The following is a 25,184-nucleotide window of genomic DNA, read 5'->3' as shown; positions in this document are numbered from 1 at the left end:
ACTTTGATGACCGGGGCTCATACACAAAGTGGATTTTTTGTGCGAGAAGTTGATGGGGACACCTATCCTTTTCGGGCATTTCATTAATTTAGTGTGTACATGGGTGATTCCATAGCGGGTGATTCCGCAAAATGCACATTAAATTAATGAGTTTAGTGTGTACATGGGTGATTCCGCAAAATGCATATTAAATCCTAACCTTAATTTAGTGTGTACATGGGTGATTCCATAGCGGGTGATTCCGCAAAATGAGTTTAGAGTGCACATTCGTAATATATTAAGGTTAGGATTTATTTCTAACCAGTTGATTTATTTATGTAGCTGAAGACTGCTAGGTATTCACTTTTGTCTGTTTAATTGTATTATTTTACTAATGATTGTGAATGCTTCAGTTGATGTGTAGAGATAGCAGCAGTGGCGGAGGAAAGCATTGGAGGATAGCGAGTATTTGATTTATGGATTATATTTGATGGGCGCATTCCTTAGGCATGGCGCCTATATTTTGTCACGCCTATTTATTAAGGCATCGGATATTTATTATTATGTTGTATGCGCATGGACGCACGATTATGTTATTTCTATTTGGACATTGTATTGGGCGTGCCAGACTCTTTGGGCACCGTCCATTAGCTTTATTCCTATTTTTGTGTTAAAGCAAAATCAAAAGCTAAAAGCTTGCTATTTTGTAATTTGGGCTATTATTTGAGCTTGAAGATGAATAATTCATAAAATACATGCTTTGTGGAGTGCTCACACAAGGAATGGGGGGAGATTGCACCCAATTGGTCTCTTGCTCTTGTCGTTCATGCTTTTTACCTTGTAATTTGTGCAAAAAGTAGAGTTCTATTGTTCTTGGGGACCTTCCGGTGTCGAAGGATTTATGAAAGCAAAGTCGCATCTTCAGAAGACCTTGATAAATTTCAGGATAAAAGATCAAACAAGCTGAATTATTCTTATTTACTGCTGTGTACTGTTGTAAATGTCCACATTGCAGCTCAGAAAAAGATCAATGGAATCAAGGTTGATTATGTCATATAGAGCTGATGACATCCTTGTAAAAATAAATAGTATAGAAGGTTGGCTTTTTTTTTTAAAAAAAAAATTCAGACAAGAATAAATTTTTCAGGAGCAGTGTTTGCTTTTAAACTGGTTGAAGAAGTGTCACAGATTTTTGTCAGACGAACAATAGAAATCAGTTCATGATTCTAAAAGGACAAAATAGCATGTTTCTTCTAGCTTTGTGACTGCATACACATCTTGTCAAAGTGGATTTCTAGTAATATTGAGGTTCTCTGAACTGAAATGAATGCTGGAATCATCTTCAAATGACAGCCACAGTAATTCAGAAACATATCATCAATGAAGGATAGAATTCTCCGGCAATAGGGAAATCCTTATCTCTCATCTCCTGAGCTGCTACAGGATTAATCATGTTCTGCAAACAATATGCCAAAGCAACCACGTCTTCAAGAGGCCTCCAATGTTCCTCTACTTTGCTGGTGAATGACCCTACCATTTACATTAGTCAGGCCAGTTCTGAGTTTTCAGGTACGACATGGAATGGCACATTGACTAGAACAACTGCATCCAACAAAGGATCTGTGAGCAATGAGTTTGTACTTGAGCTCGGAGATTTATAAGCAACCTCTTTCCAGTTGTCCGTATAATCAGCAAGATTCCTTTCCAGAGATTTGGCCCATATCACTAAGTAAAGTCCTCCAATAATCAGACCTTCCTAGATTTTCCCTGCAACAACCTCCTATCTGTGTAGGCTCGTGTGCCCACGATCCCTTTGGTTATGCGCTGTTGCTTCCCAAGATGATGATTACTTCTCCCCTAAAATCTCTCATGACACCAGGTCCGTTTGCTAACATATCACCTCCAGATTCCACTCTAATCCTCGTCACAATGCAATCCATGATGATGACAAGCGCAACAATGAAGGCCTGATCCACGTTAGGGCGAGTACACACCACAAAAGTGTACTTGTCTAGTAGCACATTTCCCACTATGAACTTTCGTTTCACCTCTGCAATGACTGCATCTCCATGGAATATCTGAACCTCGCGGTTCTTGAAATTCCCTTTCACTTCGAAGTCAGGTTTGTCATCGTCCTTTTTGATGGGCAGATATACCTCCACAAACTAAGCATGCAGACATGGCTCATCGTTGATGACTAGACTTCCTCCCATTAAGCTACATGGATGGTGAAGAATGAAGAGGAAGGAAAGATGACGGGAAGGCCATGCACTTAGCTGTGATATTTGCTATACTAAACTCCGAATCTCATCTTCCACGATGGTGCCCAGTCGATGCTTTCTGATCGAAATAAACCCTGAACAAAGCGAGTTGGTTCTATGCACAACCATGCATGGCTAAGATTGAGGGGGGTTATTCAATGCAACAACATCCAGATGTCTGTTCCTCGGAGCCATGCCTACCCCAGACCTGCTGGTCAAAAACTGCGACTTGCCCTAGCTTTGGTTGTGACTTCCAATTCCATCCATTCAGCGTCTCCTGCCTTCATGATTCCTCCTTCCTTCGCCTTCTGATTCCTCCTCTTCTAGTTGATGCAGATTTTTCTTATCTTGCTTTGAACCTGCTTTGCCTTGGTGATTGCTGTTGAAGATGCTTTCCCTTGTGCGTGTGGTTTCAGTTCCTCCTCTAGACCGGTTTGAGACAAAGCTCGCGCACCGTTGGGATGACAATGTCCACAAACGCCTGATTCTCTGCCACCATACTCCACCTTATTCACCGATTGCAGAGCACTTTCCCCTGTTCTCCTCTCTAATTCAGCGCAGAGTATCCGCACTCAGTCTGCCTTTGTAGGGGTAATCTTCCTCTAACTGTAAGCCTCCAGCTTTCATAATGTAACTGTAAGCACTGGTCATCAGACCACCACGGCACCTTAAATCATAACCATCCTTCCCATAATCTGGATCACACTCATGATCCCAATCCACGAGCTGCTGCTCACTCAGACTCAAGAGTTTTTTTTTTTCTGCGTGTCGACTCTTCCCCTCCCCAGAATTCTGCGCCCGTATTGTCCTCCTTTTCTCCCTTTTTCAGACTCCTTGCCTTTTCCCTCTCACTTTTTGATTCAAAAAGCTCCCTTTTCAAAAATAACCATTTGCTTTTCTGCCTTTTTTAGACCCTGTTCCTCCTCTGAAATATAGGTTGAAGGATAAAAGAAAGCAAGCACTGTCATATGAGCACGGTCCAAACCAATCTTTTTGGATCTTCATTACATCACATACCAGTCATTAATCAAATCATCCTCGGACTACCAGCTAGCCCATTGGAAATGGTGGAGTCTGGCTCAAATACAGTCCAACCAAACAGCACAAGCTTGCATAGTTCCCTCTTCATCCAATTAGGGGCACACCATGACAAGTAGGGAGGAACAGATACAGGGATGATGTCCCAACTTCATTAAGTTTACCTACATGTATGGCATTCAAAACCAAACTGACTTCGTTCTCTTGTTCTGAAAGTCTGTCAAATACTTGATAAGCCTCATCCATTTGTAATTATTGGAAACATCCTCACAAAGCCCATAATCGGCATATCTTGAAATAAGTGTAGCCCATGAGATTGCATCTTGGGTTACCAGTCTACCAAAATTCCTTATTCTTCTCCGTCTTCGGCATAGAATGAAAGAGCAAACATAACAACTAAGTATGTACAAAGTATCAAATCACACACATGACTTTTGGGTGGTTTACACACCTCGAATGCGCAGCAATACGACACCGGCATTCACTATGCAAGCGTACAGCATCCGATCTGCGCACTAATACATTTCTTGTAGAAAGTAGTCTTGGAAATGATTTTATCCAATGCTTTTGAGGTATAAGGAATTATGAAAGTCTTCATTGATTTTTTATCTGTCAATAGTGTCATTTCTTCCATTTTTAGCATCTTTGGGTGCTTCTTCATGGCAATTTTCCCAACTATGCACCAAAACATGGAGCTCCCAAGAGAACGCCAAGAACATAGGAAAAGAACTACAAGAAAGGATATATTATTTGACCAACAAGCGTAGTATTCATCTCTTTATGCAACCATATAAAGAAAACAATAGGAATAACAATAAAACCTTCAAGTAAAAACATATAGAGTTTCTCCCATGGATTTATATTTAACTTAGCACATCATATTCTTCATTACCACCAAATCACAATATTGGGGAATACAGGAATTTCCCATAAGTTTGGGATACGTGTCAAATCTTCGGATTTGTCATAACTGCAAATCGAGCGCTCTATAGCTCAATAGATTCCATTTTTCAAGCGCTTTCCAATGATAGTCACATCATATGGTTTTGAGAAACTTATGGGCATGTTATCTAGGTGCCACCTTTTTAGTATTCAAAAAATGGGAATTGGGAGATTCCCAAACTCACTAATATTGTGTTCCAATCAAAAAGGAAAGATACACCAATAAATTTTCATAATTGAATGAAAATCTTCACATAGAATTCATTCATATCTTCCACAATAATCTATAGTCTTGTATCTGAGTATCTCACAATCTCACTCTCAAATACAATGGTTTTTCTTATAGACTCTGGATACCTCTCTCATAATTTCTCTCCTACACATTCTCTCTATCACTCATACAATGTAACATGATAGAATTAGTTCCTATAATCCTTATTTATTCATGGAGACATTTTTCAAGAGGTAGGACTAATCCAAAAGGTCACTAGAGCCAGTACAGTGGCTCTTCACAACAATAGACCAATGACACGATCACTTCCAATCTTCAACTTCAGTCTTCAACTACTACTTTTTCAATTGAATCTGCTAACTTGAGCTTGTATTCACATCGTTTCAAGGAAGAAAAACTTTTTAAGAACCCATCCAACATAACACAGAAGCATATAGAAGCCTACAAAAAACATACAAAAACTCTCAACAAAAGTTATCAAAACCCAAACAAAAAATAAAAAAATCATATAAGTCAAACCAAAACCACTCCAAATTATAAAAAATAATCCCATACATCTTCAATCAAATGTTAAACTACTTACTGACAATGATAACCTCTCAATAAAATCAAAAGAGAGTTCTTATAGACACAAATCGGACATATCAAGTCCAAACAAGCACTCATCAGAACTCTTCACACCAAAATAGGTGTTGTGACCATTGGTTTGGCAAGGTCGGATATGCTTGACCTATAGTTTAGTTATTTCTTGTATAAATGCACTTTATTATTCTTATGAATTTAGTGTCTATTACATCAGTGTAATAGCAATTACTTAGGAGGAATGTCATGTTGTATTGATCAAATTTTCATAATGAAGAAGTGCTCTATTTTGTGCTATTTTTATGTTTCTTTTTGTGCAATTTGAGTGAAGATTTTGTTATCTTTCCCGTTTAGGTTCTATAGTTTACAATGTATTAGATTTCTTTATCTTGATGCAGTTTCAACGTGTGTATTTTGTTGTTAGTGATGTGATATGGCCCAAAACACTTGGCAATCTTGCCTTGTTATGTTTGGATTGGATAGATTTAGGTCAAGCATGGAAGAAATCTATTTAATTATGTCATGCTAATGCAATTCTATGTAGCAAGGTATTGCACTTGGGTAGTGTTGGAGTTTATTGCAATTCTAACCCATGAAGAGGTGTTCCTAGCATGTCTACCTAATGGAGGAGTTTCCCTTCACAACAAATGTTATTCTTACACACTCTAGAGAAAGATGGCTCCATGCACAGGTTGGTTGCAGCAACAAATGAGAAGAGTTACAGTAGTGTGGTTCTAGGATTAGTGAGGGGAGGAAAAAATTATTGTAGGCAATCTAAAGCACAAACACATCATGCTAGTTCATTAGGAGAAGCTTTAGGTTTAGGTGCATATATAAATATTTTTTAAAGTACAATTCTAGATGTTCTATGATTGCAATAGGTTGTCCTAGGTAGTCCTATTGTTAGTCAAATTGTTAATACAAGGAGGCAATTACAATTTATCTTGTTACTTCCTTGACCTTCTAAGAAACGAGTTCCTCATACCATGGCTCAACCAAATCTTTTAGTTAAGAAAACTAAGTTCTATGGTGGAAAGAAGGAGGATCTAGATTGGCATGTAGCACAATTTGAAACTCGTCGGATTGCAAGTGGCTATGATCTATTGTTCGATGATCGGATAAAGCTTAAAATCAATTTGAAAACCACCTTGCAAGGCAAGGTAATGGATTGGTTTAGTGGATATGGGATGAATCAATTTCTCACTTATGATGAGTTAAATACTACTTTCTTGTTGCAATTCTATATGGATAAAGCCCTAGGTAATGTGTTGGAAAACATTAAATCAATCAAGTAGAAAAAGATGCTGGTGGAAGACTATGTGCAATAGTTTTAAAACTTGCTAATTAGGTTGGATCTATTATTTCAAATTTTCATTGGATATGCAAACTCATTATTTCTTGAAGGGGCTAAGTATTTAGATTTCTATGGTGATTGCCAATGTGGAGATAGGAGCACAATAGACATTAGATATTTTAGCAAAACATGCATTAGATCTTTTGATTCAAGTAGCTACACGGGTGAAAAAATGACTAAGTCTTGGACGTTCATGCATATGGAGAGAAGAAAATTTTGATTTTGATAAAGATAGGGATCCTAATTCAAATGATGAAGAGGAGTCTGAAAATGAAAGTGATGGTTCATATTTTGAATCTGATTCTAATTTTGATGATTTTGATGATGAAGATAAAGAGAAGAAGAAAAAGAGGCATACTAAGAACTCAAAAGGCAAGAGATCTTCCCATTAAACCTCTAAATCAAAATCTCATTCCAAACAAAAATCTACTAGTAAACTAGATCAAAACATAGTTGAGAAATTTAAGGCTTTATGATTTTTTGGGATAGAGAAACAAAGGAACGTTTGTAACAGAGCTATTCATGAAGTCAAGTCTTGTTGGTACAATCCCAAATTTGAGAAATCCACAACCACCTACTAGAGTACAACATCCATCAATGGTTCATTAGGTTGCCATGGGTTCAGGGGACCTTGAAGATTTCCAAATAAACCTGCATGGCCTTGATCTTAGTAGAAAATGAAGGGGCAACAAGAAGCTTTTCAGTACTTGCGGAAGTCCAAGGACATTTCATGGGGCCACTATGTCAACTACGGACTAGGCATACAACAAAGTGAGAAATGATGATAGCAAAGAACCGTAATAATGAAAGATGGTGTGCAAGATCACCTTCTGCATAGCCACTAGCCCTAATTGCTACAATTATCACAAATTTTTCCAAAGAGTAGGCATAGATGTTAGGCTTTGAAGAAAATGAGGATACATAATTATTATAGGAATTCCTTCAAGTTTGGAAGGTTAGGTTGGCACTAGTGTAGCATGTGGATGGTATTCTGGATATGCACATTTATTGTGATTGTTCTACGTGCATGGTGGTTGAAGATTATCAAACGAATGTTGAGATAATGGCAATTACAAGAGCCCAAAAGAATAAGAATTTAGATTGGAAAGTTTAGAAGGATGTTTGAAATCAAGCAGTACATTAAGTGAAATGGCTACAACGTTAGGAAAGACCTGCATAAATAGAAAATGAGGCTGAGGAAGAGGATTTCTTGAAAAATCCTAAAGAATTCTAGTTCAAGAAATCTATTGTTTCACAAATTGCAGCACTTGAAGCAAGAGGATCTGAAGCATTATTCTAGACCTTGGTTACTTCATCATTGCAATTGACATTTAAGTAGGTGTTGGATCTAATTCTTAGATTTAAGGAGAATTTGTTGCAGAAGTTGAAAGAATAATGCAGGAGTCTTGTTAACCACATGAACTAGGTCAAGAGCTCATGGATGCAGTATGTCATGCTATAATTCCTACTCAGCAAAATTGATGGTAGATTATGAAATTCCTATAATTCAGCCTCGCAATTCAAGTTGAGTATATGGGAAAGATGCTTAATGAAGTTATTTTGGATGGTGGATCTTGTGTTAATATTATTTTGAAAGAAATTTACCTATCTAATAAATATGTAGAGTTGGCTCTAGCCCCATTTCAAGTGAAGATGGAAAATCAACGAAGATTGTAACGACCTGGCATCTTGAAGAATCAGTTAATCCAGATTTCTCATTTGAAGTTCAAGGTGGGTTTTGTGGTTTTATGCATGGATGATTTTGAGGATTCTTATCAAATGTTACTTGAAAAACCTTAATTCAAGTTGGCTAAGATGAAATAAGATTGGGATTCAGGTTTTGTGATTATTCTGCATGGTCAGAAAAAAAGAACTCTATATCAAGGCAAGATGTTGGTCAAGTCCAATTGTTGGCCTATAGTTACCAACCTGTAGTTGCACAAACAATTCATTTAGCTCCTAAAGTTGAGGATGATGAGAGGAAGATATTTTTCTTAAAGCTAGTCCTATAATAATTGATGTTCTAAAATAGGCATGGACAAGATAGTGCATGAATACTTTGCTAATCCTGAAGTGCATAAATCCCCTACTATTACAAACATTTAGGAGTAGGCTCCACACCTACAGAATTCTATACTTCAGGGATAGGATGTGTAGATTAGATAATAGAGTAGCCTCAAATTGCTGAAGAGCAAGAGAAAATAGCCAAGAAGGCTCTCATGGAAGCAAAGGAAAACTTTGAGCATACGATGCAACATTCAGACTGTATTATAGAAGATGAAGTGGAAGAAGTGGATTTGGGCTTTGCTGAAATTCCTAATCCAATTAAGGTTAGTATTTTGGTGGATCCCAAAATCAAGTATAATTGCTTGCATTGTGTAGGGAATTTGTAAATATCTTTGCATGGGAATATACTAATATGTAGGGTTTTGACCCCCTGATTTATCAACATCAAATTAACTTGCAAAAGGATGCCAAACTTGTCATTTAATATCATTACAAGATGAATCCCAATTATGCAAAGTAGATCAAGGAGGATCTTGAAAAATTGTTGCAGGTTGGATTCATTAAGCCCATTAATTAGGTCACTTGGCTATCATCCATTATAGTAATTCCTAAATATAATGGTAAGATTTAGGTGTGTGGATCACAAGAAGCTCAATGCAACCACAATTGCAGACCCATTTCCACTTCCTTTTATGGATTCCTTACTAAATAATGTAGTAGGTCACTAGATGTATAGCTTCATTGATGGGTTTTCAAGATAGAATCAAATTCGTATGCATCCTAATGACATGAATAAAATATAATTTATTATTGAATAGGGTGCTTTTGTTAGCATGATTATGAATTTTAGTTTGAGAAATGGTCATTTTGAGTTTCACGGACCTACATAGCAGACTTTTCACCCTTACTTAACTTCTTTTATAAGAGTTTTCCTTGATGATTTCTATGTGTTTGGGAAGAGAGAAGACCCTTTGTAGCATCTTAAGCTATGTTTTGAAAGGTGTCAACAATTTAGGCTCCCCCAAAATCCTTTCAAAACAATATTTGCAAGTAAGCATGGACTTTTTCTTGGACATATTATTTTTGAAGAAGGCATGGTGATTGATCCATTAAATATTGAGGTGGTGAGTAAAGCTCAACCTCTTAAAACATTTCTATAGGTAATGTAGTTTTTTGGTAAGATTAAACGGCATAGCAAGTACCTCTGCTACTTGGATGATAACACTACTCTACTTACCATGTTGACCAAGAAGGCAGTGCATTTTGTATGGAGAGAGTCTAAAAAAAAGTCTTTTGAAGCACTAAAGAAAATGGTCGTGGTTGCACCCATTTCGCAACCTCTTAAATGGAAGATCCATTTTCATGTTTTTGTGGATGCCTATGATGTTACAATCGATGCAGTTTTGATGCATCATGAGGTTTCAAGCTGCTTTTGACTAGCTTATTATGCAAGTTGAAGGTTAAATGCTAGAGAGAGAATTATTTAGTGGATTGAAAGAGAGGCTTTGGGTATGGTATTTTCTCTATAAAACTTTTGGCATTATTTGGTGGCTAATAAGTTAGTTTTTCATATAGATCATCAGGCCTTGTTTTATTTTCTATAAAAACCATAAGTGATTGGTTGTTTAGCCTTCTTGATGTTTATTTTACAATAATTTGACTACTCAGTGGTTCATATGCAGACCATATGGTTACTAATTTTCTGAGTAGACTTGATGGATAAGAGGAGCAAATCAGCATTGATGATCGATTACATGTTGTTGACTTGTTTGAAGTAAATGTTTAAATCCTAATGCATATTGATCAGCTCTTGAAGTTTCTACTTTTAGGAAACATGCTTTATTCATTAAGTTTTGATCGTTTAAAAAATTTGCATTATGAAGTAAATATTTTCAAGTTTTTTTTGGCCAGCTATATAGAAAGGGACTTGATAATATTTTGAGAAGATGTGTTCCAAAATAAGAATAGTGGGAAATTGTTGAAGAATCTCATGCTAGCCTTTTCAGAGAAGTTATAGGTTGGGTTGTGGTAGCCTACAGTTTTGAAGGACACATATCAATTTGCTAAATCCTGTTTTATTTGTGCTAAGGCCAACCTCAACTACATGATCGTATGAAGAATTACCATAATCACATACTTAGGAATCTGGGAATTTTCATAAATTTTGGGAATTCCTAATGTGGTTAATATTTGGACACATGCTCAAATCTTATCCCCTTACTTGAAGGTGAAATTTTCCCTAGATGCTATATAAGTCTAAAAATACAAAGAAACTATTCCTGAAACTGTAGGAAAATTGTCTTGAAACTATAGGAAAAAAATCCTAAAGCTGCAATGGAATCTAATCTTGACCTACAATGAGTCAGGGTTGTATACCGCATTGAATACATAGAGTTGAAAAGATGGCAAATGTTGAAAGAACAGATAACATAACTCAAATAGTGGGTGACAAATTAGACAACAACAATTATGCTATCTAGAAGTTTAGGATGGAGAACTTTCTCATTTGGCAAGGGCTATTGGGACTTAGTTACAAGTTTGGAGGCTGAGCCCAAACTCCCCGATAGGAATGCAACTCCTTATCAGCTTAGGGCACATTGAGCGTGGACTAAGAGACCTTGTAGGATACTACATTGGCTATCCCTATGCACTTCTAATGCTATGGTTATGCAAATAATGAATTGCAGCTCATTGAAGGATGCATGGGATATTCTAATGAGATACTATGGTACTACCACTAGTGCTATAAAAATACAGCTAACGTAAAAGTTTAACACAATGGACAGGAAAGGTCCGTCCATTCAAGACTATACGATTGATAAAAATACTATTCCAGATCAGCTAGCATCCATTGGGATTGAGGTAGATGATGAGGATTTGGTGGTTGTGAACCTAAATGGTCTAGGGCTTCAATACATGTCCTTTGATACATCAATTTTAGTCAAGATTGAAATGCTTGACTTTAATGAACTTCTATCCTTGCTTATCCACAAAGAAGTGAATTTGGGTTTGGCTACAAGATCGAGTAGCTCTAAAAGCAAAGATGCAACGGTCTATTGCTTCTTCTCCCCGATTGTGCAGCACCCCATCCTCCTTTCTTCCTTCCTTTCCCTTTGCTACGGGGTGTTTTTATAGTGCTAAGGGAGGGGGAGAGACTCCACACACATGGAGCCCTCATGCTTCTCCCTTCTCCCCATGCACTCCACCTCTACAAGCTCCCCACACACCTCACTTGCTCTTCTCCTACTCCCTCTCCTCCAGCCATGCATCGGCTAGGGGAAGGGATAATTAGAAAAAAAAATTGCCTAAAATTTATCCAATTGCCCCTTCACAATGGGTGTTCTCCCATGGCTTTGCGGTCTTAAACCCCGGTCTCAATTGCACAATGCGGAAGGCTCATTTTTGCATGTGTGGGGTACGGATTAAGCTGCCAATAATTACGATGTGGGAGATAACCTTGCATAGGTTTTTGCATGGGTGTACGATGATCAAAGCTCCTTAATATTTTGAGCGAAAATATTACAGGTTTTTGCATTGTCCTTGAAACAATGAGGGCACACAAGCTTCATGCCAAAAATAAGAAGTGTGCATTTTTCAAGCGACAAATTGAATATCTGGGATTCATTGTATCAATGGAAGGAATTTCAGTAGATCCGGCCAAGGTCAGAGATGTTCAGGAATGGCCAACACCAACAACTGTCAAAGAAATACGTAGTTTTCTTGGATTGACAGGAGGGTACAGGGTCTTTATCAAAAACTATGCCTTGATTGCAGCGCCTCTAACAGATCTACTAAAGAAGCAAGCATCAATTGCATGGTCACCTGCTAAGCAGTCCAACTTTGATAAACTAAAGCAAAGCTTGGTATCAGCACCCATCCTGAAACTTTCGGACCTTAGTAAGGAGTTTGAAGTGATAATTGATGCTAGCACACTTGTGTTATGATGTGTGCGCTTATGCAAGAAGGCCATCGTGTAGCATACTCTTCAAGGAAATTGAAGAGCCATGAGAGGAATTATGCTACCCATGATCTGGAGCTGTTAGCTGTTATCCATGCTCTCATGCTTTGGAGACACTACTTGCTGGGTAACAATTTTACCCTAGTGTTTGCACTTCCATGGTCAAGTTGCAATCATCTTGAACGTATAATGCATAACTTAGAAGATGATATTGTGCTAAGAAGGATAAAGCTTATGTCACACGATGCACTTATGAATTAAATTCATGGTCGTGGTTCATATAGAGGATAATACTAGACGCCCATTGAATGGTGTCCAAATCATCACAATGCATGGAAAGTAATTACAAACTTTGCAAATTGCATGCAAAGATGGTTGCATTTTAGGCCGGGTTAAGTAATAAAAGGAGAGATTAAATCAATAATGGTCTTATGGCATTCACTCATGCATGGAGATCTCTTGTCAAAGTTTGAATGCATCTTCATTAAGAATGTTAAAGCTGGTATAAATCCTAACCCAAGGATAAAAGGGTAAACAAGCAACTTAGCTTACGAAACCCTTGGGATCTTGCCAAGTCGCAATTGATCCTGGATTGAATACTGGATGCATTCGGAGAGAAGGATTCACACCTTAGCAGTTGGTCGTACAAAGGACCACTGGAATGATTGTGTTTGTGCACTTAGGAGCACTATTTGTACTTCTTTGCTCAAGGAACTAAAGCTGAAAAAATAATTAATGCTTCAGGTTGAAAGCTTGGGAGGAGAGGCAGCATCAGTTACCCTCGACTGTCTGCCTGACCATATCCAAGGGGGTTGTTATCCACGTCGGGTACGTGGACCGAACCCGCCACGAGAGGTCTCTCCGTGGGTGCTACTTGGAGCAGGAGGACGCTTGGGGCTCTGGCCGTAAATCCCTTGCTTGCGGACCCTGCAAAAGATGCCGACGTGACTCAAGATGGGATCTCAAGACCCGCATACTAGTCTACGAGCGGAAACTTGGAATAGCGATCCCTGAGGATTGCTGGAATTACCTTTGGGCGGATTATGGAATTGCCTTTGGGCGGATTATGGAATAGCCTTCGAGCTGGATTATATGATGTATTCCAAAGACTGATAAATAAGATCAATTGATGAAAAGGAACTTACTTGACATTGTTTTTCTATGTCAGTACTTAAGTTACGTGAAGGAACCAGTGAATTGGCTAATTAAGAAAGCTGTTTTTGCTTGTCAAACTAAATGTGGTAGGTAATTAGATAACTAAAGCAACCCGAGGAAAGTGCAGTGGATGTGACCATGGGTCCATCCTACGGAAGGGTGGTCTCGGTTGGCCGGGAACTTTTCTCAACGGAACTGTCAGCAAGGTAGCAGTGACCTAGAATCTAGGAAGTTAAAGTCACGATTTATGTTGTTTTAGGGGAATGGAATGGGACTATGCCTTATGGACAGAGAGGTCTAGCTTCGCATCCCTCTCGTTTCCCATTCTCCTTGAACCAAGTACAGTATGAATCCACTTCGATCCTGATGTTTCTGTGTAAAGTAATTCGTCTGGGGTTCGATGCTAGTTACCTTCTAGGAACTTGACCATTAGGAAAACCCTGATTTAGGTTGATCCTAAGTGGGAACGGTCGGAATGCTTCCACTTCGTGGCAGACTCGGGAAGACCTAGATCGCAAACCCTGTGACATTCTGTGGAAGTGCCGGGCAGCGCTTTCTGGACTCTCTTCCCAATGGGCTGCTAAGACGTGCCCTGCAAGTGGACAGGTGGACACATTACACGAGCATAGGAAATCATTTGACTTGACAAGTTATATGGATGCTGATTGGACTAGATGTGTTTATGTATTGATAGGAGGTCAACGAGTGGCTATGCTTTCAGTTTGGGCAGCAGTATGATGAGCCAGAGTAGTGAGAAGAAACCCGCCATTGCTTTATCTAGTACACAGAGGCAAAATATAGGGGTGCATCCTTAGCAGCATGCAAAGAAATTTGGCTTGTGAAAATGCTAAATGATTTGAGTATTCACTTGGACAGCAAAGTCACATTGCATTGTGACAATCTGAGTAATATGATGTTGGCTAGCAACCTCGTTTGTCATCCTAGATCCAAACACATAAAGATTCATTACCATTTCATCAAGAAAATGGTACTTGCAGGACAGATTAATCTACTGCATGTGAAGATAGAAGACCAGGTAGCAGATATCTTTACCAAATCACTTGGTAAAGAGAAATTTGTTCATTGCAAGGAGCTATTTGGAGTACAATAACTAGTATGAGCTCAAGAAATGAAGTTTGAAAAGGGGGAGGATGAGCTTGATTCTTTTGATATTGAAACGCTTCCATACATTGAGATTGAAGATGAGGCCAAGAAAGAAGAGATAGAAGATGACTTATACAAGAATATTTAGTACATATAGCTAAAAGGGTGGTAGGACTACATGCCATGTCACCTGTTTTCCCCCCCCCTCTATAATCGTTGTTATTTGCATTGGAAATTTACTCTGCAACTATCACTATTTGTGACGCTATTTTCATCGCTATCCAAATTATCGATGCTAATAGCAACGAATTCATCGCATCGCTAATAGCGACGTAAATAGTGATGATGGGGGTAAATTTTTCCATGAATAATTTTTTCGCTTTAAACACTGCTATTGGGTTTATATGTTGTAGTGTTTACATTTTTTTAATACTCCATTTCAAGTTACTACTCACTTGATGTTGATTCCCATCAAATTTTATGCACTTTTGTGATGCTAGGAGGCATATTACATGGTGGATTCCGTGCCATGGTGGATTCCGTGAGGTTTTACGGTGGATTCCGTAAATTTTGTTGACCGGGGCTCATACACAAAATGGATTCTTTGTGCGAGAAGTTGATGGGGACGCCTATCCTTTTCAGGTGTTTCATTAGTTTAGTGTGTACATGGGTGATTCCATAGCGGGTGATTCCGCAAAATACATATTAAATTAATAAATGTTTATGAGTTTAGAGTGTGCACTCGTGATAAATTAAGGTTAGGATTGATTTCTAACCAGCTGATTTATTTATGTAGCTAAAGACTGCTAGGTATTCACTTTTGTCAGTTTAATTGTATTATTTTACCAGTGGCGGAGGAAAGCATTGGAGGATAGCGTGTATTCGAGCTATCACTTATATTTTGATGGGCGCATACCTTAGGCATGGCACCTACATTTTGTGGTGCCAATTTATTAAGGCATTGGATATTTATTTATTATTTTGTATGCACATGGGCGCACGTTTATGATATTTGTATTTAGACATTGTATTGGGTATGCCTGACTCTTTGGGCACCTGCCCATTAGCTTTATTTTTATTTTGTGCTAAAGCAAACTCAAAAGCCAAAAGCGTGCTATTTTGTAATTTGGGCTATTATTTGAGCTTGAAGATGATTAATACAAAAAAAATACATGCTTTATGGAGTACTCACACAAGGCATGGGGGGAAATTGCACCCAATTGGTCTCTTGTTCATGTCGTGCATGCTTTCTACCTTGAGTTTTGTACAAAAAGTAGAGTTCTTTTGTTCTTGGGGACCTTCCCGCGCTCACTACGCGAGCATACAACATCCGATCTGTGCACCAGTGGTATCAGAGCGAAGCTGAGATCGAGAGCTTCCAATCTCTACCCATCTTGTGCGAAGGCGGAGCTCCTGGAACAATTGAGCATCGCAAACAATCGATACGGATGGATTCCTGGCAGTCAAGAATCTCTATCTACAGCCTCTGATTGGGAAGGACCGGCCTGGGGAATTGGAGGACCACATCAATATCTCCCTACTCAAGTCATTTTTCTCAGACACAACAGATAAGATTCATCTTCTTCATAAAGCTTAAAAGCTTAAAAACTAAGCTTTTAAAAAGCTTAGCATAACAATTTTGAAAATCGGCGGCATCAAGATGGGTTCGCCGTGATTTTCGGCACTGGAAAAACGCCCCCTCCTAAAATTCGACATGATCTGCAGATTAAGTTACTAAGCTTCTTAATCTCCTAAGTTCTACAAGTCTTCAAAGCTTGCAAGTTTTGCAAGTCTAAATTTACTTACTCTGCAAGTTAATCAAGTTCCCAAAAGTCAAAACTGACTTATGCCAAAAACTCCCATAAGGACTGTTCTTGCGCAGAAGCACTGAACTGCAAAGTTGTTCCTTGGAAGACTCTGTTTGCATACGCAAACTTGCTGAACCAGTTTCAGCACACGCAAAAGGTCATACATAGATTTTATGAAGACTTCAAATTTCGCAACCACAAAAGTCAAAGACCATGAAAGCCAAACAAAAATCTATAAGCCTTGTACACCCGACTTTGAGCTACGGTCATCCCGCTAATTGGATTTTGAGAGTGTGAGGTCTTTTGAATTTTTATAGGATGACGGAACAAAATATGGATGATTTAATGGCTGAAGGTGATCTTCCTGAACCTATGATGGAACAAAAATTGGATTTAATTATGATGCAGCTGGATGAAGAACGAAGAGCCTGGCAAGCCTTGCAAGTTCAATTGGCCAATCTACAATGATCGACTACCAACAAAGATGGACCACAACCCGAAGATCTTATCCGACAACCATTGATGTGACTCTCGAAGCTCAATCCATCTGCAAAGAAACAAAAATAAGTAAAAGAAATTTCAAATTCCGTACTTTCAATGGAACTCGAGATGGAAAGACTGTTCTTGCATTCATCAGTCAGTTTGATGATTACTTTCATGAAGAGACATACGCTGAAAAAGGTAAAATTAAGTGTGTCACTAATCATTTAGTGGATAGAGCATCTCTTTGGTGGACTGTGGTTTGTAAAAGCATAGATTGTCCCACTACCTGGGAGAGTTTCAAAAAGAAGTTTATGCATAATTTCCTTCCTCCACAATTCCATAAAAAAGCCATAAAGCAATGGGACCTTCTTCAATAAAGAGATCGTGAGCCTATTTCCCAGTACATCAAATGCTTTTGGAAAGCCTTACTCCAACTACGCATGCTTGAAGACGTACCTAAAGCGACTCACAAGCGCAAGTTTATGTCTGGATTACTTGGGCATTACTACGCTGAAGTCAATATGTTCAAGCCTACAACTCTTGAAGATGCAATTTCTTTAGCTCATGACACTGAAGACAAGATTCGAGGAAGAGACAAGCATCCACAACAATTTCAAGCAAATGGTAACTATGGTTCTAAGCAATTCAATTCAAATTTTAGAAGATTCAATCAAAGTCGATTTCCTTCATCATCTTTCCGTAAGTCTTGGATAAAACCACCTTCTTTGCCATCAAATACCAATCAAAACCCTAAGCCATCTTCACAGCCAAATCCTAATATTCCTAGACTTCCTGCCATTGCAAACAATGTATCTAAAGCCAAACCTATAGTGTGTTACAAATGCCATCAACCTGGACATCTAGCAGCCAATTGCCAATTGAAGAAGCCACCTGTCCATATCAACTATCTTGGAGCAATGGAAGATGAAGAACATGAGGAAATGCCTGACTTTACGGAAGATGAGGACGACATTACTACTCCTTCGGATACTTTACCAGGTATGCCAACTCCACATTCTTTGTTGACAATGAAATGTTTAGTGCATGGAAAATAAAAGATTATTTTGCATGATGATGGTAGTACACATGATTTTATTTCTTGAAAGGTAGTGAAAGAATTGAATTACAAAATGTTCCTACACATTATCGCATTAAAGCAATATTCTTAGGCACAAGGTATAATGGAACACAAGAGGTGCATGATTTAGAAATTCAAATTGGTGAATACACTGAAAGAAGGAATTTTCTAGTTGTACCATTACAGTCCAGTGATATTATCCTAGGTATGCCTTGGTGTCATCAGCATAATCCTGACATAGATTATTACATGCATTCAATTAAAATTCATTTTCAAGGAAAACATATTACATTGTATGGTATGTACGCATCTAATAATTTTCCACTGCTTACTCATACTCAAGCTCAATGTGCATTACGCAAAAGTAGTAAATCTTATCTAATCTGGGTGAATGAACTTCAAGCTAAAGAAAAACATATGCACCCTAGGCATAAAGAATTCCTTGCACAATTTAAAGATTGTTTTGCTGAAGATTTACCACCTGGACTACCTCCTTCACGTCATGAAGACCACAAAATAGATTTAATTCCTGGTACACGACCACCCTATAAAGCACCATATAGGCATAACCAGATTGAACAGAAAGAAATTCAAAATCAAGTTGAGGAATTATTAAACAGAGGATTAATTAGACCTAGTAGTTCTCCATTTGGTGCACCTGTTTTGTTGGTAAAGAAGAATAATAATACTTATCGCATGTGCATAGATTATCGTGCCCTAAATAAGATTACTGTAAAGAATAGATATCCAATTCATAGGGTAGATGATCTAATGGATAAACTACAAGGTTCTACCATATTTAGTAAAATAGATCTTAAATCTGGTTATCATCAAGTGAGATTAGATAAATCTGATATATTTAAAACTACATTTAGAAACAAATTTGATCATTATGAATTTTTAGTGATGCCTTTTGGATTGACTAATGCACCTGCTACATTTAGTAGAATGATGAATCGCATATTTTTGAAATATCAACATTGTGTTATATTATTCTTTGATGATATCTTGGTAGTCAGTCAAAATGAGAAAGAACATTATGAACATCTGTCTTTGGTTTTCAAGTTGTTGAAAGATAATCAATTGTATGCTAGTCCAGAAAAGAGTGAGTTCTTTCAAACAAAAATTGAATATCTAGGTCATATTGTGTCATCAGAAGGTATTAAAGTTGACCCTAAGCAGATAAATCAATATTGAACTGGCCTATACCCAAAAATGTGCATGAGTTACGTTCTTTTCTAGGTCTTGCTAGTTTTTACAGGAAGTTTGTGCGAAATTTTTCATTACTTGCTTTGCCTTTGACTAAACTTTTAAAGAAAGCTATTGTTTATCATTGGTCTGATAATCAACAGAAATATTTTGATTTATTGAAACATGCATTAACCCATGCTTCTGTATTACAACTACGTGATTTCAATAGACCATTCTTTTTAGTAGTTACTGACGCTAGCGGATCTGGAATAGGAGACGTACTTATGAAAGATAATCATCCCATAGCCTATTCTAGCTGTAAACTGAAACCATCTGAACTTAAATATTCCACATATGATAAAGAATTGTTAGCTGTTATACAAGCTTTAAGACAATGGAAACATTACTTAATGGGTTCTCAGTTTATGATTAAGACTGACCAACAAAGCATTAGACATCTCCTTAGTCAACCCCAAATATCTGACCGACATATCAAATGGACAGCTTTTATTCAGAGTTTTCATCTTCTTATCCAATATCAACCAGGTAAAGAAAATGTAGTAGCCGATGCTTTAAGTAGAAGACCAACCATACATACATTTCTGTCATATCATTTGATTCTCTAACCCCTATGAAAGATACTTATCATCAGGACATTACTTTTCATGGTGATTGGAATAAATTAGTTGGAAATAACTGGATTCCTATTGATTCACTGTCTTACAATGATGGATTTATGTTTTATGAAAAGAGATTATGTGTTACAGTCCCATTTAGATCTTTTGTTTTGAATGAGATTCATTGTCCTCCATATCAAGGTCATAGAGGTATCATATCTACTTTGCATACATTGACTGAAGATTTTTATTGGCCACATATGGACACTGATGTATCTAACTGTTTTTCTAATGTGTTTTAATCTCAATTTTCCATTCAAACATTCCTTTTTGACATTGAAACAAGGATTTGATATGCCAACCTTCTTTGTCTCTTCAAACTAGACATTTTTTCTTTTTATTGCCTATTATTCCAACTTATGATTTTTGTCTTATTCATTTTTACCTATCTTCGTGTGATTTTTCTCAAGTATTTGTAAATACATCTTGTTGGCAATGACACCATATTTCAATGCTATAACTCTATTTGTCCCTTTGAAGAGTTCTTTTTTATTTTTATAGTATTGCAATTCAAGTTGCAGATTTTTCAAAAAATATATCCATGTGCACTTGTATTGTTTTATGTTTTTGTAATCATGTTTTCCATGAAAATGGTTCTTCTTTTTGGATTTATCACACTATCTTTAACGCATAATTGGTTGTTTTGTGATCTCATAATCACTTTTGGCCTAGTTAGGAAAATATTTTTTACCAATGGATCCCTTGGTGGCTTGCCCAACATTTTGGTAGAGGGAGGCATCTCTTTTTTTAATCAAAAAAGAAAAAAAATAACAATAATAAATATATAAAATGCATTTTTTGTCTAATTTTGAAACTTTAAAAAACAAAATTTCTCCCCCCAACTATCATCCAGTTCCTGCTTCCTCTCGTTCTTCTTCTTATTCTTCTCCTTTTCTCTATCCTCACCTCTCATCCTATTCCTATGTTCCCTTTTTCCCTTTCCTTGCCCCCCATCTTCTTTCTTCTTCCTCCTTCCTCTATCTCTATAGAGAAGATAATTTCCACAAGTATAAAATTGAAAATACAAGGAAATAGACTTTTTCCAAGAAACCATAGCTAAGGTGGCTAGGTTGAAATCATGTTACCATTAATGGTTGAGAATCAATTGATGAGAGGCTACAGCATGGTATGCACCCTAATGCCATGGTGGCTAAGAGTATGCACCCTCTTAGTTGGTGGGAGGTTGAGACCTCAAACATGGAATGCTAGAATTAGCCAAAAGATACTTGGAAAATTACATATTAGCCTTTTATACTTAACCCTAGTAGGCTAAATATTGACTATGGTATTTTTAGTTTATTACAAGTCATCCTCACCTAAAAGAGCTTTGTTGAGCTCCCACCTCCAATGACAAGGTGGGATTAAGACTAAACATATATTTATTTAGCTTAGCAAAGTTTAAAATGCCTTCAACATACATAAAGAGATTCAAGTAGGAATTTGATTAGTCTCTAACAGACACCCCTCTTTGAGTACATGCATACCATCTTCTTTGAAGCCTTTCTTTTTCCAAAGGAAAAAAAATAACATCAATCATTTCTTGCTTGAACTCCTCCCAAGTGAGAAATTATTGCCTAATCTTGTACATGTGTCACCACCAAGTATGGGCATAACCTTCAAGATGAAGAGCTGCAAAATAAATCTTGGCTTCATCACTTCAAGAATATAGGGTGATGTAAAATTCAAGCTTGTTAATCCATTCCTCCCTTTGCAAAGGTCAATCATTATCCCCCTTGAGATTAGTGATGTTGATATTTTCATTATACTCCTTTTCATTATAAGATGGTTGTCCATAAGAATGTTTCTTCCATGAATCTTTATTCCAAGAATGTTGCCTAAAAGAAGGCCTGTCCAAAACTATATGATGGGGGTTGACCATTTGAAACATGCTCTTTTTTTAAGAGATCATGAGCTAATCTTCTTCCATCATTCCTTTCACCTTTATGAACTTGATTTTCAATTGCATTCCCTTTTGACACATTAGAGAGTTTGTGGTAAAAAGATTTGTAGAAGGGGTCACATCCATGATAATCATTGTCCCATCTATTATTATCTTGTTCCCCTTCATGTCTAATAATACCATATTTTGGGTTTTTGAAGAACTAAGGCCTTGTGGTTCCCTTTATGGTTTGCTACGAATTTCTCTTATGGCTAAAATGAGTTCTTGGAAAATAAAGATTTGTTGCTTTGCTAGAAATTAGTGATGCTCTTATTTACTTCTACCATGCCTTGCAATAAACCTTGATTCATATGTATCAAAAATTCATTTAATATCTTCAAATCCTTGAAAATACTATCATTCATCTACCGTATAAGGATCTATCAAGTTTTCAAAATGGATCAGTACAAAATTTTCTATAATAAGATCTTCAATGCTGATTAGAATTTTCTTACACCTTGTCTACAACCTATAAGTACCTTGTTTGAATGTGTGGGAGTTCCCTATGGGAAAATAAATCCTACAAACCCTTGTAGAAACCTAGAGATCACTATCAAACACATGTAGGGCTCAAGAATGACCTGTAGAATGGTAGGTACCTTCTGTATAAACTTGTGAAAAACTATGACCACTTGTAGGTATCAAGAGAGCATAAGATGCCTTGTACCTCTTCCACTATTTGTTCCCATGGAACTTCAACCATGTGTAGCTCTCTAAATTTGACTCAAATACTGTTGTGCCATTGTCAAGCTCTATCTAAACTTAAAAATTTCATGGGCTCGGATACTTGAGGGGTGTGCAAAGTTCCACATCAATCGGGGCTTTGTCCCCTTCAAGATCATAATCGAGAAGCAAGGGTCTGCTTGACTCACTTGGCATCCATTCGTCCTTGTGAGTATTAACATGGCAAGTACATGCTATTGGCTAATGAAATATGGATGCTATCCATTGACAAATAAAGCCTTTGGATTCTTTAATGAAAGGCAAGCACAAATTTGAAAATGATTGAACTGGAAAGCACTAAGGATAGGGCATTACCATTTTCATCATTATTTCAATCTTATAACATCAATGTTCAATCATCGAATCAAATTTCAAGTTAGGAAGGTACTAATGAAATAGCACTTTGCAACCAATTTGGCATCAATTTATGAATGGGTAGGAAAGGGAAATCATAGAGCAATCATAATTAGCCCTAGGTTGAATGCTACATGATATTCAATAGTAGTTTTAGAGGATCTATTACACTCAACCTTTCTTTATCAACAGCAGGATTGGTTCAATAATAGGATGAAAAGAGAAATTTGACTGAAAGTAATAGGATTACCTCTTCATGTTGATGAAGAATAGTAGATGAACCACAACCAATCAAATCTCAATACAATTCATTATCAAATATACCAAGATTCAAGAACATAAGGTCAAATTTAAGAAAGAATTCATCCCATGATGATTACTTCCATGTAACTTTAGCTTCTAGTCATAAAGAGTGCTCCAATGAATTAAGAGAATCTCATGCTGTTGGAGGAGGCCCTTTGAGCCTTGAAGAATCCAAATTCTTGATAGAATAAAGAATTCCAATAATTTCCCTACATTTCTATATTCAAGAGGATGAAAGTACCATTAGCCTTGATGGAATGCTTAAATGTAAGACAATCCTTGATGGAGTAGCCTTCAATCTAACCTTCCTCGAGTTGTAGACAATAAATTTGAATTAAGAAAATTTTGATTAAAATTGATGGTTGCCTTGTTTTTCCCCGATTTGAAATGAAGATAATGCTTCTAATCTTGCTATCAAGCTCCATTATAGGCCCAATGTCAATTGTACATGCTTTCCTTTCACTTCTTGGAGCTAAAATGCACCGAAATAGACTCAAATCTTCAAGAAATCTGTGAAATTTTCATGTTATCCAAGTTGTGCCATAGCTAGGGTTTTGATGAGGGCTGGTTCAAAAAGAGTCAAAGAACAAGTAAAATATAATAAGTACCCTAGGTTATGCTTCAATTGATCAAGAAATTGAAGAAATAGCGTCTTGATGATCACGTTTGCTTATTTTTTAGTATAAGAGGCTACTTAAAAAATGGCACAAACTATCCAAACACATCCTCTTGCATCACATGGAGAAAATAAGCTGAAGAGGAAGCATATAATTACTCTATAGCTTGCTCAGGATCCATACACACAAAGAATAAAAGCCATGGGAAAGAGGTAGGATAAGAGATCTCCATGGTAGCTCTCACAAAGAATCTTGGAAAGAGGAAAGAGAAGACTGCTCGAAAAAATAACCCACGTTTAACTCTTCCAGACCCTATTTAGACTCAAGTTAAGTCCAAGAACCTTCAAAATGGCCCCCATATTAACTATGACCCACTAAAATGACCTTGAACCTGCCATTTTTCCTTCAAACCTTCTTCAAGATCCTCTCGATAGTCAGAGTTTTAATTGTGTCAAGTCCTAATATGACTAATTCTTGTCCTCTAGTTACCCCGTGCCTAGTCTTGTAACCAAATCCACCATGAAAATGACCTTCCCTTTGGATCAAAGATTTTCTCTAATACCAATGTAAAGAAGCTAATTCCCACAACAAACTACAAAACTGAAAATATAAGAAAATAGACTAAATTACCAAGAAACCATAGCCAATGTGGCTAGGCTGAAATCATATTATTAATAGTTGAGAATCAATTGATGAGAGGCTACATCATGGTATGCACCCAAATGCCATGATGGCTAAGAGTATGCACCCTCTTAGTTGGTGGGAGGCTAATACTTCAAAGATGAAATGTTAGAATTAGCCAAAAACTACATAGCAAATTACATCTTAGCCTTGTATACTTAACCCTATTAGGCTAAATATTGGCTAAGGTGTTTTTACTTTTAACAATCTCTCTCCCCCTTCTTCTTCCTTCCTTTGCTCTTCTCCTCGTTCTCCCTTCTCCTTCCTTCTTTTTCTTCTTTCGCCTTCCCTTTGTGTTCTTCTCACATGCATCTCCTTTCCATTCTTTTTCTTTCTCCTCCCACTCCTTCTCCTTGATCTCCTCCTTCTTCTTATTCTTTCTTTCTTCATCTCTTCTCCTAGTTTTGTTTCTTCCTCCTCCTCCTCCATTCGCTTCTCCTCCTCTTCTTCCACTCCTCTCTCTCTCCTTTGTCCTCCTTCGCCGCCACTACCTACATGCCAAATCACGTTATTGTTGAGTCCTAAATTGCTACCACCTGCATGGTTGCAACCACTACCACCCGTGTCCCCTACCACTTGTGACCTTGTTCACTACTACTCCTGGCCTTGTCCATCACCTTTTGCAACCCTACCATCACTGCCACTGGTTGCCACCTCATTTGTGGCCTCCTACTCCTCCCTTTACCACCTTATGAACCTTCTATTCTTCCCACCCCCC

Source organism: Lygodium microphyllum, chromosome 30 (genome assembly GCF_053477565.2).
Source record: "Lygodium microphyllum isolate KBCC chromosome 30, Lygodium_microphyllum_v1.1.10, whole genome shotgun sequence".
Taxonomy (NCBI): Eukaryota; Viridiplantae; Streptophyta; class Polypodiopsida; order Schizaeales; family Lygodiaceae; genus Lygodium; species Lygodium microphyllum.
This window is presented reverse-complemented; position numbering follows the sequence as displayed.